At 36.3% G+C, this 8,130-nt stretch overlaps 1 long non-coding RNA gene across 1 annotated transcript; it reads left to right on the forward strand.

Annotated features, from left to right (window-relative positions):
- Positions 1-2,724: 2,724 nt before the first annotated feature.
- Positions 2,725-3,674, forward strand: LOC309489945. The gene is made up of 3 exons (XR_014202576.1): positions 2,725-3,148; positions 3,247-3,320; positions 3,474-3,674. It is a non-coding gene; the product is annotated as an uncharacterized lncRNA (long non-coding RNA).
- The last annotated feature ends 4,456 nt before the right edge of the window (positions 3,675-8,130 follow it).

Raw genomic sequence — 8,130 nt, forward strand, 5'->3', positions numbered from 1 at the left:
TAATCATTGATGAAATATCAATGGTGTCAAAACAGTTGTTTGCCTATGTGAACTGGAGACTGCAACAGATTAAAGGAAACCAGAAATTAAAGGCCATGTGCTGCAGAAAGGTGAGTTCACTGCTCTTAAATATCTGATAACTCCACCTAACCCATGTTGAGCTGTTACAAAAACACATGTCATTCAGTTAAATGCCCCAAAAAAACACTTATACCGTTAGATTTTTTTGAAAAATAAGCAAATGATTAACAACAATTTACAAGACTAAATATCTTGCATTATTTTGCTTATCTAATAAATAGATCTTGATTTAGGAATGTTTAGATATTTTTACTGGAAAAACAAAAAACAAAAAAACTATTACTTAGTAATATAAGCATTTTTTTGCAGTGCAGTATCACTGTGTACATAACCATTTTGGCATCTTATTTATAGTAGCCTACAGATAAATAAGGAATATTTAGCACTGACAGGTATGTGTTAAACTTAATCAATATTAATATGTTGATGCCTTTTTTGTATGGTTTAATTTGTTTTATTGATTACCAGAACTGAACACCTGCACGGTGTGAGAGCAACAGGATACAATCAAAACAAGCACAGAAGTGAGTAAATTAGGTCTTATTTCCTTCCTTTAGTGGGACTGAAAAAAGTGTGTTTTCGTTACAGTTACACTAATCCTAACTTACAAAAACCTATTTTTGAGAATGATGACTCCCAGTAACATTACAATCTCCAACTACTTCAGATCACTGTTGTTTACAGGTTAGAAGTGATGTGCTGTAAATCCTTGCATGATCTGTTCAAGTTGACAACATGACATCCGTCTGTTTGACCCTGATATGCTTCCCATGCAGTTTCTAGTATATACACTAAGTGTAATTGTGGTCTTTATGACCCCAAATATTTGTAGTGATTGTTAATAAAAACTTTTTTTTAATTAGAACTTTCTTCTTAGTGTTTACTTCTTCATCTATACATTGGTACCAATTACCACAAAACTCACCATTAGCTTCCATTTAAAAATGTTATATTTTAATGAAAACATCACTTAAATGATGACCTAAATGATATATAAGTTGTTTCTGGATATTGATTTAGATGTAGAATCATTTGCTGGTTAGAGATTAAAGGTCCCATTCCATGGATTATTTTTATTATTTAATAATGTTTCCAGGGGTGCCCTTATAATGTTAGTATGTTTTTTTAGATAATTTTTTTTTATAATTTAGAAATAAAAGGCATATTTCCTAGCCTGATTTCATTCCCTGGTTTGAGCACCCTGTTTGAAGGGGCGTGTCTGCTGTGAGACTTCAATGTAAACGCCCTCTGCTGTGATTGGCTGCTGTGAGACTTCAGTGTAAACGCCCTCTGCTGTGATTGGCTGCTGTGAGACTTCAGTGTAAACGCCCTCTGCTGTGATTGGCTGACATGCTTGCATATGAAATATCTGGCATTACATGTGGAACTATCTGGAAAACTTTTACTATTACAGCTATTATACGTTTTTACTATTACAGCTATCGGGATTAACGAATCATGAGAAGTTTTTTAAGTATTTAGATCTATTCCCATTACATAAAAGGTTGCAGTGAGCATTGAGCAGATGACAGCCTGTTGATCGCGTGAAAGATCTTATCATTGCAACGCAGTTGATTTCACCAATGCAAACATGAGGCATATAAATACAGTAAGAGCTTCGTTGTGCAGTGTAACAGCGTCATTGATTTCATAATGAGTTTTGGCAAGTGTCCAGATAAACTCGCGCTGTGTGATTGACAGCTTGGGCGATTGGAAAGGGAGCGTTCTTTGATCGCTTTCTGTATATTAATCACAGTTTAAGTAAGATTATTTTCATCCTACTAAGAGAAACGATGTGAAGTTGATCGCTACTTCCATATTAAATCACTACTTACCGCTTGCTGGAATATAGTTGAAATAGTCCCCTTCGTCAGTATGAAACGCTGAGAGAAGTCTGCTTGATATTATTCCAGGTTAGAAAAACAGTCCGTGGTGAAATGGACAGAGCAAACTAACAACTTCGAATTAAACTTTTGCGGTATCCGATTATAGATAAACATCAACCACGTCTGTTGACATTTCGCCATCAATACGCCTGTGTTCCTGTGGGCGGAGGTTACGGTTCTAGTGACATCATTAAAGAAGGAAGTAGAGGGGTGTAGTCCAATCCAGCCGTTTTTTGTAGTCAACTTCTGTTAAATAAAATATCTCGCTTGGCATTGAACTTTGAGCTTTATAATTTTACAGATATTATTTATACTCTAACAACAACATTACACACTAACTAAAGTTTGAAACATGGGATCACGAAGAACGGGACCTTTAAGATAAAATATTTACAGTTTAAGAAACAAATTGATTTTACCAGCAGAGGGCCATAGGAGCCATTCATTTGACTGGATGTGGCCAACTGCTCATAAATCACATTTTGTAAATGTGTATATATATATTTATAAAACACATTAAAAATAAATAGTATTAAAGAATAATATTCTATTAATTGTTTTAATATATTTTGACTCATTATGAAATGGATGTTTTATTACCACAGAAATTTTACAGAAAAGTGTCCCACAAGAAACACCTAAAGGACAAGACCTGGAGTCAGATTGTAGTAGAACATTTATTTTATTGAAACAAAAAAAACTTTAGAATGTATAAATTATTTAAAAAAAATAAAAATAAAGAACACAATATGAAGAAACAAACAGAAGTGAAGAGTGAACATGAACTTCTTGAACTTTATACATTAATACTATAGGGCAGATGAGGCGGCACTTTGATTGACAGCTGACGTCTCCGCTCCTGTGACGTGCGCTTCTTGAGACGGACCAGCAGAAGACAAACAGGTTGCCTAGTTTACAACGACACTGTACTATTTCACTCTTATCACCACCTAACTAATGACACCTCGTGATAAAAGTCAGTATTTAGTTCTTGAAACTTTCTTCAGGCTCCCTATTATTCTGGAGCGGATGATTGACAGACTAGAGTCGCCCTGTAACGTATCTGCTGACCTCTAGTGGACGACTTACGACAGTGACTTTAATATAAATGATCTCTCCGTTCTATACCTTGGATGGGTTTGATGTCTTATAATGGACATGATGCAGAAGAGTGCTGACAGGTAATGCCACAGACGGCTTTTAATCTCGCTGCAGAGCACGAGTTCTCTTCCAGTCAACAACCTGATCCTAACCTCTGTCTTAATGACCTGGACCATAGATTGTGCTCTTCCATTTGGTCAGAAGAAGGCAGAATGAAATTGCAATATCCCAAGGCAAACCAAGTCAAAGTAGGTACAGTACTTAAAGCAGTACTACTCTTCAAACATGTCATTTAAATGTACATTTATAACTAATTTGGTTGTTGAAAAACCAAGATTTGAAGGCCCTGTTTTTTTTTTGTTATGCATTTAATTTTTTACATTTTTTTCTAAACAACAACACCAGTTTTTAGGTCACCCCCATCCACAACACTTTCTACAGAGGGCCTATCGAGAGCATCCTGAGCAGCTGCATCACTGTAGGGTTTGGAAAGTGCACCATCCCGGATCATAACCTCCAGCAGCGGATAGTGAGGACAGCAGATCATCAGTGTCCCTTTTCCCTCTCACAGACACACGCTGTGCCCGCAGAGTTATCAGTGTTGCGGACGACCACACCCTTCTGCTGTCTAGCAGGAGGTACAGAAGCATTCTGACTTTATAATCTAATTGTGTATAGTGTTTTTTGTTTTTTTGTTTGTCCTATATGTTGTTATATGCAGCACCTTAGGCCAGGAAAACACTGTTTCATTTCACAGTATATGAGCTGCGTATAGAGCTGCAAAGACAACAAAGCTACTTTGACTCTATAACTCTTATGGTTACTTCAATTAGAGTTGTGGAGTATGAAAATAATGCCATATTGCATAAAAAAATCCCAAACATATATGCACAAATGTAATATAAATGTTATTAGCTGACAGTGTTCAGGTGGGTCCAGATAAATTGTGACAAATGCAGCGGTACAGAACGCATCGTATTAACACATGGCATCGTATGTTTGGCCCCTAGAAAAGTCCTTCATGGTAAATTGAATCTGTGCCCTCCAACAAAAGTGCTTGGACTTTGTTTGCAATTAATTGCTTTTTCTTTATCTTTTATTTGATTTAAAAAAAAAAAAAAAAATTATAAATACATAAAGCTAACAATAAAAAGATTATCTTCCATCAAAATTAATTTATATTTTAGACCAATTTGATTTAGCTTTATAGGTGAGGAACATAGTCAATAATTCACTATATACAGCGAGTGTCCCATCCCAAAAAAGTTGGAAATCTCAAAATAAATAAATAACAAAGTGTGAGTTGAAACTACACAAAGTCAACGATATTTATTAATAAATAAAACGTCTAAAAACAAGAAATAAAAAACAAGTAGGCATAGAGGCATAAGCACCCCCATTAGAATCTATATACATTTTGCAGAATAGTCCATCCAAACAATACAAACAATAACTGATGCCATTTGAAAAGAGAGTTCTCTGCGCTTCTGTAATCCACAAACAATCCGGTGCAACCAGGGCAGGACAAAACAATTAAAACAAAAGGAATCGCCGGTGCAGCACAGATGTCTACTGATTAAAATATTTATTTAAGGTGCATAACAATAAATGACTAACGTTTCGATGTGGTTACATCTTCATCAGAGTCCTTGGAGAGAATGAGCAATGAAGCCATTAATAAGGATCATCAACAGGTGTGATTAAGGGGGCGTTGGCCACCCAAAAAAGTACATCCCTCTGAACCAAGGTGTCACACTCATAAAACAATCATTAAAGGGCAAGTACCCACATAAAAAAAAATAAAAAAAAATAAAAAAAATTTATAAAGTTCACAATACAATGGGATTAAAAATATATTCATCTTAAACGAAAAGGAAGCATGTTAAACTCAATTCATCATTTAGACCTAAAGGTTCTCGAGTGTTAAGTGTATGTATCCAAAACGCTTCCCTGCATAGGAGTTTATTAATAATGTCACCACCTCTGGGTGAAGGTAAGATTTTCTCAATTCCCCAAAACTTCAAAGAAGCAGGGGAACCATGATTGGCCTGCTTATAGTGCTTATAACCGAACCTCTCTCACAATTTGTTGATTTTTTTTTAAGACAATATGTTCACAGTTTACCATCATACCTAGAATATCATCTATATATCTGCGCCAAAGTGATATTTTGGAATGGAACGGGTTATTTTCAGTGTTCTGTATATATTTTTCTTCCCATAGGCCCATCACCAAACAAGCATATGAGGGTGCAAACGAGGACCCCATTGCAGTCCCCTGAAGTTGTAAATAGAATTTATCATAGTATTTGAAAAAGTTGTTAGATAAAATGATCTCGACAAGATTAACAAGGAATTCTGATGGAGGCAAAACATCAATGGGGCGTTTGGTAAGGTAATACAATATGGCTTGTAGGCCTATATGGTGGGGTATGCATGTATAGAGACTTTGTACATCCAACGATACAAGGACATCATTGCTTTCACACTTCCAATTGTCAATCAAATTTAACACATCAGTTGTATCCCCAAGGTATGATGGTAAACTGTGAACATATTGTCTTAAAAAAAAATCAACAAATTGTGAGAGAGGTTCGGTTATAAGCACTATAAGCAGGCCAATCATGGTTCCCCTGCTTCTTTGAAGTTTTGGGGAATTGAGAAAATCTTACCTTCACCCAGAGGTGGTGACATTATTAATAAACTCCTATGCAGGGAAGCGTTTTGGATACATACACTTAACACTCGAGAACCTTTAGGTCTAAATCAGGGTTCACCAATCTCGGTCCTGGAGGGCCGCTGTCCTGCAGAGTTTAGCTCCAACCCCAATTAAACACACCTGAACCAGCTCATCAAGGTCTCACTAGGCATACTAGAAACTTTCAAACAGGTGTGTTGGAGCTGGTTGGAGCTAAACTCCGCAGGGACAGCGGCCCTCCAGGACCGAGATTGGTGAACCCTGGTCTAAATGATGAATTGAGTTTAACATGCTTCCTTTAAACACCTAAGCATATTAAAATACAGTGTTTAAGATGAATATATTTTTATTCCCACTGTATTGTGAACTTTATAATTAATTCTTTTTTTTTTTTTTTTTTTTTTTTTTTTTATGTGGGCACTTGCCCTTTAATGATTGTTTTATGAGTGTGACACCTTGGTTCAGAGGGATGTACTTTTTTGGGTGTTGGCCAAAAATCACACCTGTTGATGATCCTTATTAATGGCTTCATTGCTCATTCTCTCCAAGGACTCTGATGAAGATGTAACCACATCGAAACGTTAGTCATTTATTGTTATGCACCTTAAATAAATATTTTAATCAGTAGACATCTGTGCTGCACCGGCGATTCCTTTTGTTTTAATAACTGATGCCATGTTTGAATGTGTCCTCAATCCATGCAAGCCGCACAGACAAAAGTATCCAGGGTGGACGGCTGAACGCAGGATCTGTGGTACCGGCGCAGGCAGGAAAGACAGCTAATCTGAAAATGTGGATCAATAAAAACAACTAAATGATAACACCACTGTTAACTTTAAGGATGCATGTGTAAATGTTTGCACATACTAACCCAGGCGGTGTCTCCGCTTTCCTCTCCACAGAATGAGCACAACCGGGTTAAATCATCTAGAAAACAATACAGAATAAAAGAGAGAAAAAAAATAGGAGGCCAAAAACAATTTATATAGATGTAATGCTCTCCCTGTGTCATGTCTGGGAAGAACTGCAATAATCATTACGAACATTTTTATTAGCTTCTCGAGACATTCACAGCTCAAGGATTTTACTGCCATAAAGTCTACTCTACATACTAAATCATAATTTAAAAAACTGGTTATGCATCAGTGATTTAAACGATGTGTCCTAAAATGAATGGTGCTCTGTCTGAACTTGAGAACTTCCGTGAAACGTACCACTGTCTTGTAGAAGAGTGACAGCTATGTGTTTCCTGAGGTTGTTTACTGATTCTTCATCACTGGAAAAATCAATTGGCTGCTGACGGAGAATGCATTCGGCAAACTACAAAAAATGTAATAAAAAAAGATGTGTGTATATATATATATATATATATGTTGTCATTTTAGGACAGTGCTATTAGAAATTACTATATGATGTCCATGGCCACCATCATATAATCATCCTTATTTTTTTATTTATTATTCAATCAAATTGGATGTTTAAAGGGGTCATATAATGGTACATGCACTTTTACAAGTTGATTGCACTGAAATGTCTGTTGGCAGTGCCTGTACACAACCATCCTATCATGATTAAAATCCATCCAGTGGTTTTGTTTTAATCTCCATATATGTTTGACCATCTATTTTTATTTTTTTTATTTTATTTTTTATTTTTTATTGCTGATAACAGGAACATACAAAGAGAAAGTATACATCACATAATATCAATCACAACAATAATAAATGAGACAACCACAAAAAAAAAAAAAAAGAAAAAAAAAAAAAAAAAAAAAAAGAAGAAGCATCACATAAAATGTTCACATGAAAAGATCAAAGGTAGTGCAAATCCTAACAGTCCTTATAGCTTTCTTATTAGTAGATACTGAAATCATATTTAAATAATTTTCCAACTCTTTTAAGAAGACTGAGAAGACAGGATGTTTGACCATCTATGAAATCAAGCCGTTCGATATTGTGACGTCATAAGATCGTACGCCCCTCCCGCGATTGTGATTGACAGCCGTGTTTCAACACAAGACCCGCCCTGAGCAAGCTGTGACAGCCGTCGTCATAGTAGTCCGCCATTGTTGATATGCTGGAGTAGAATGGCGTCTAAGCGATTGTGGTGTTCTGTTCTTAGATGTAATAAGGAACACAGCAGTCATTTGGATGTTCCTAAATCCGAGCCGTTGAAGATGCAGTGGCTGAGTTTTGTTTTTGAAGGGATATGCCCAAAGGATTGACGCGGGGATTCCCTCACGGGGATTCCCCACGATCGTCTGTGCTTTCATGTTTGCGCGAATCATTTCACACCAGACAGCTTTACAAACGAGAAAAAACGGATCGGTACCAACGTGTTACTGCTGAACCTCCAGAAGATGTGA

This window comes from Leuciscus leuciscus, assembly GCF_965113295.1.
Source record: "Leuciscus leuciscus genome assembly, chromosome: 25".
Taxonomy (NCBI): domain Eukaryota; kingdom Metazoa; phylum Chordata; class Actinopteri; order Cypriniformes; family Leuciscidae; genus Leuciscus; species Leuciscus leuciscus.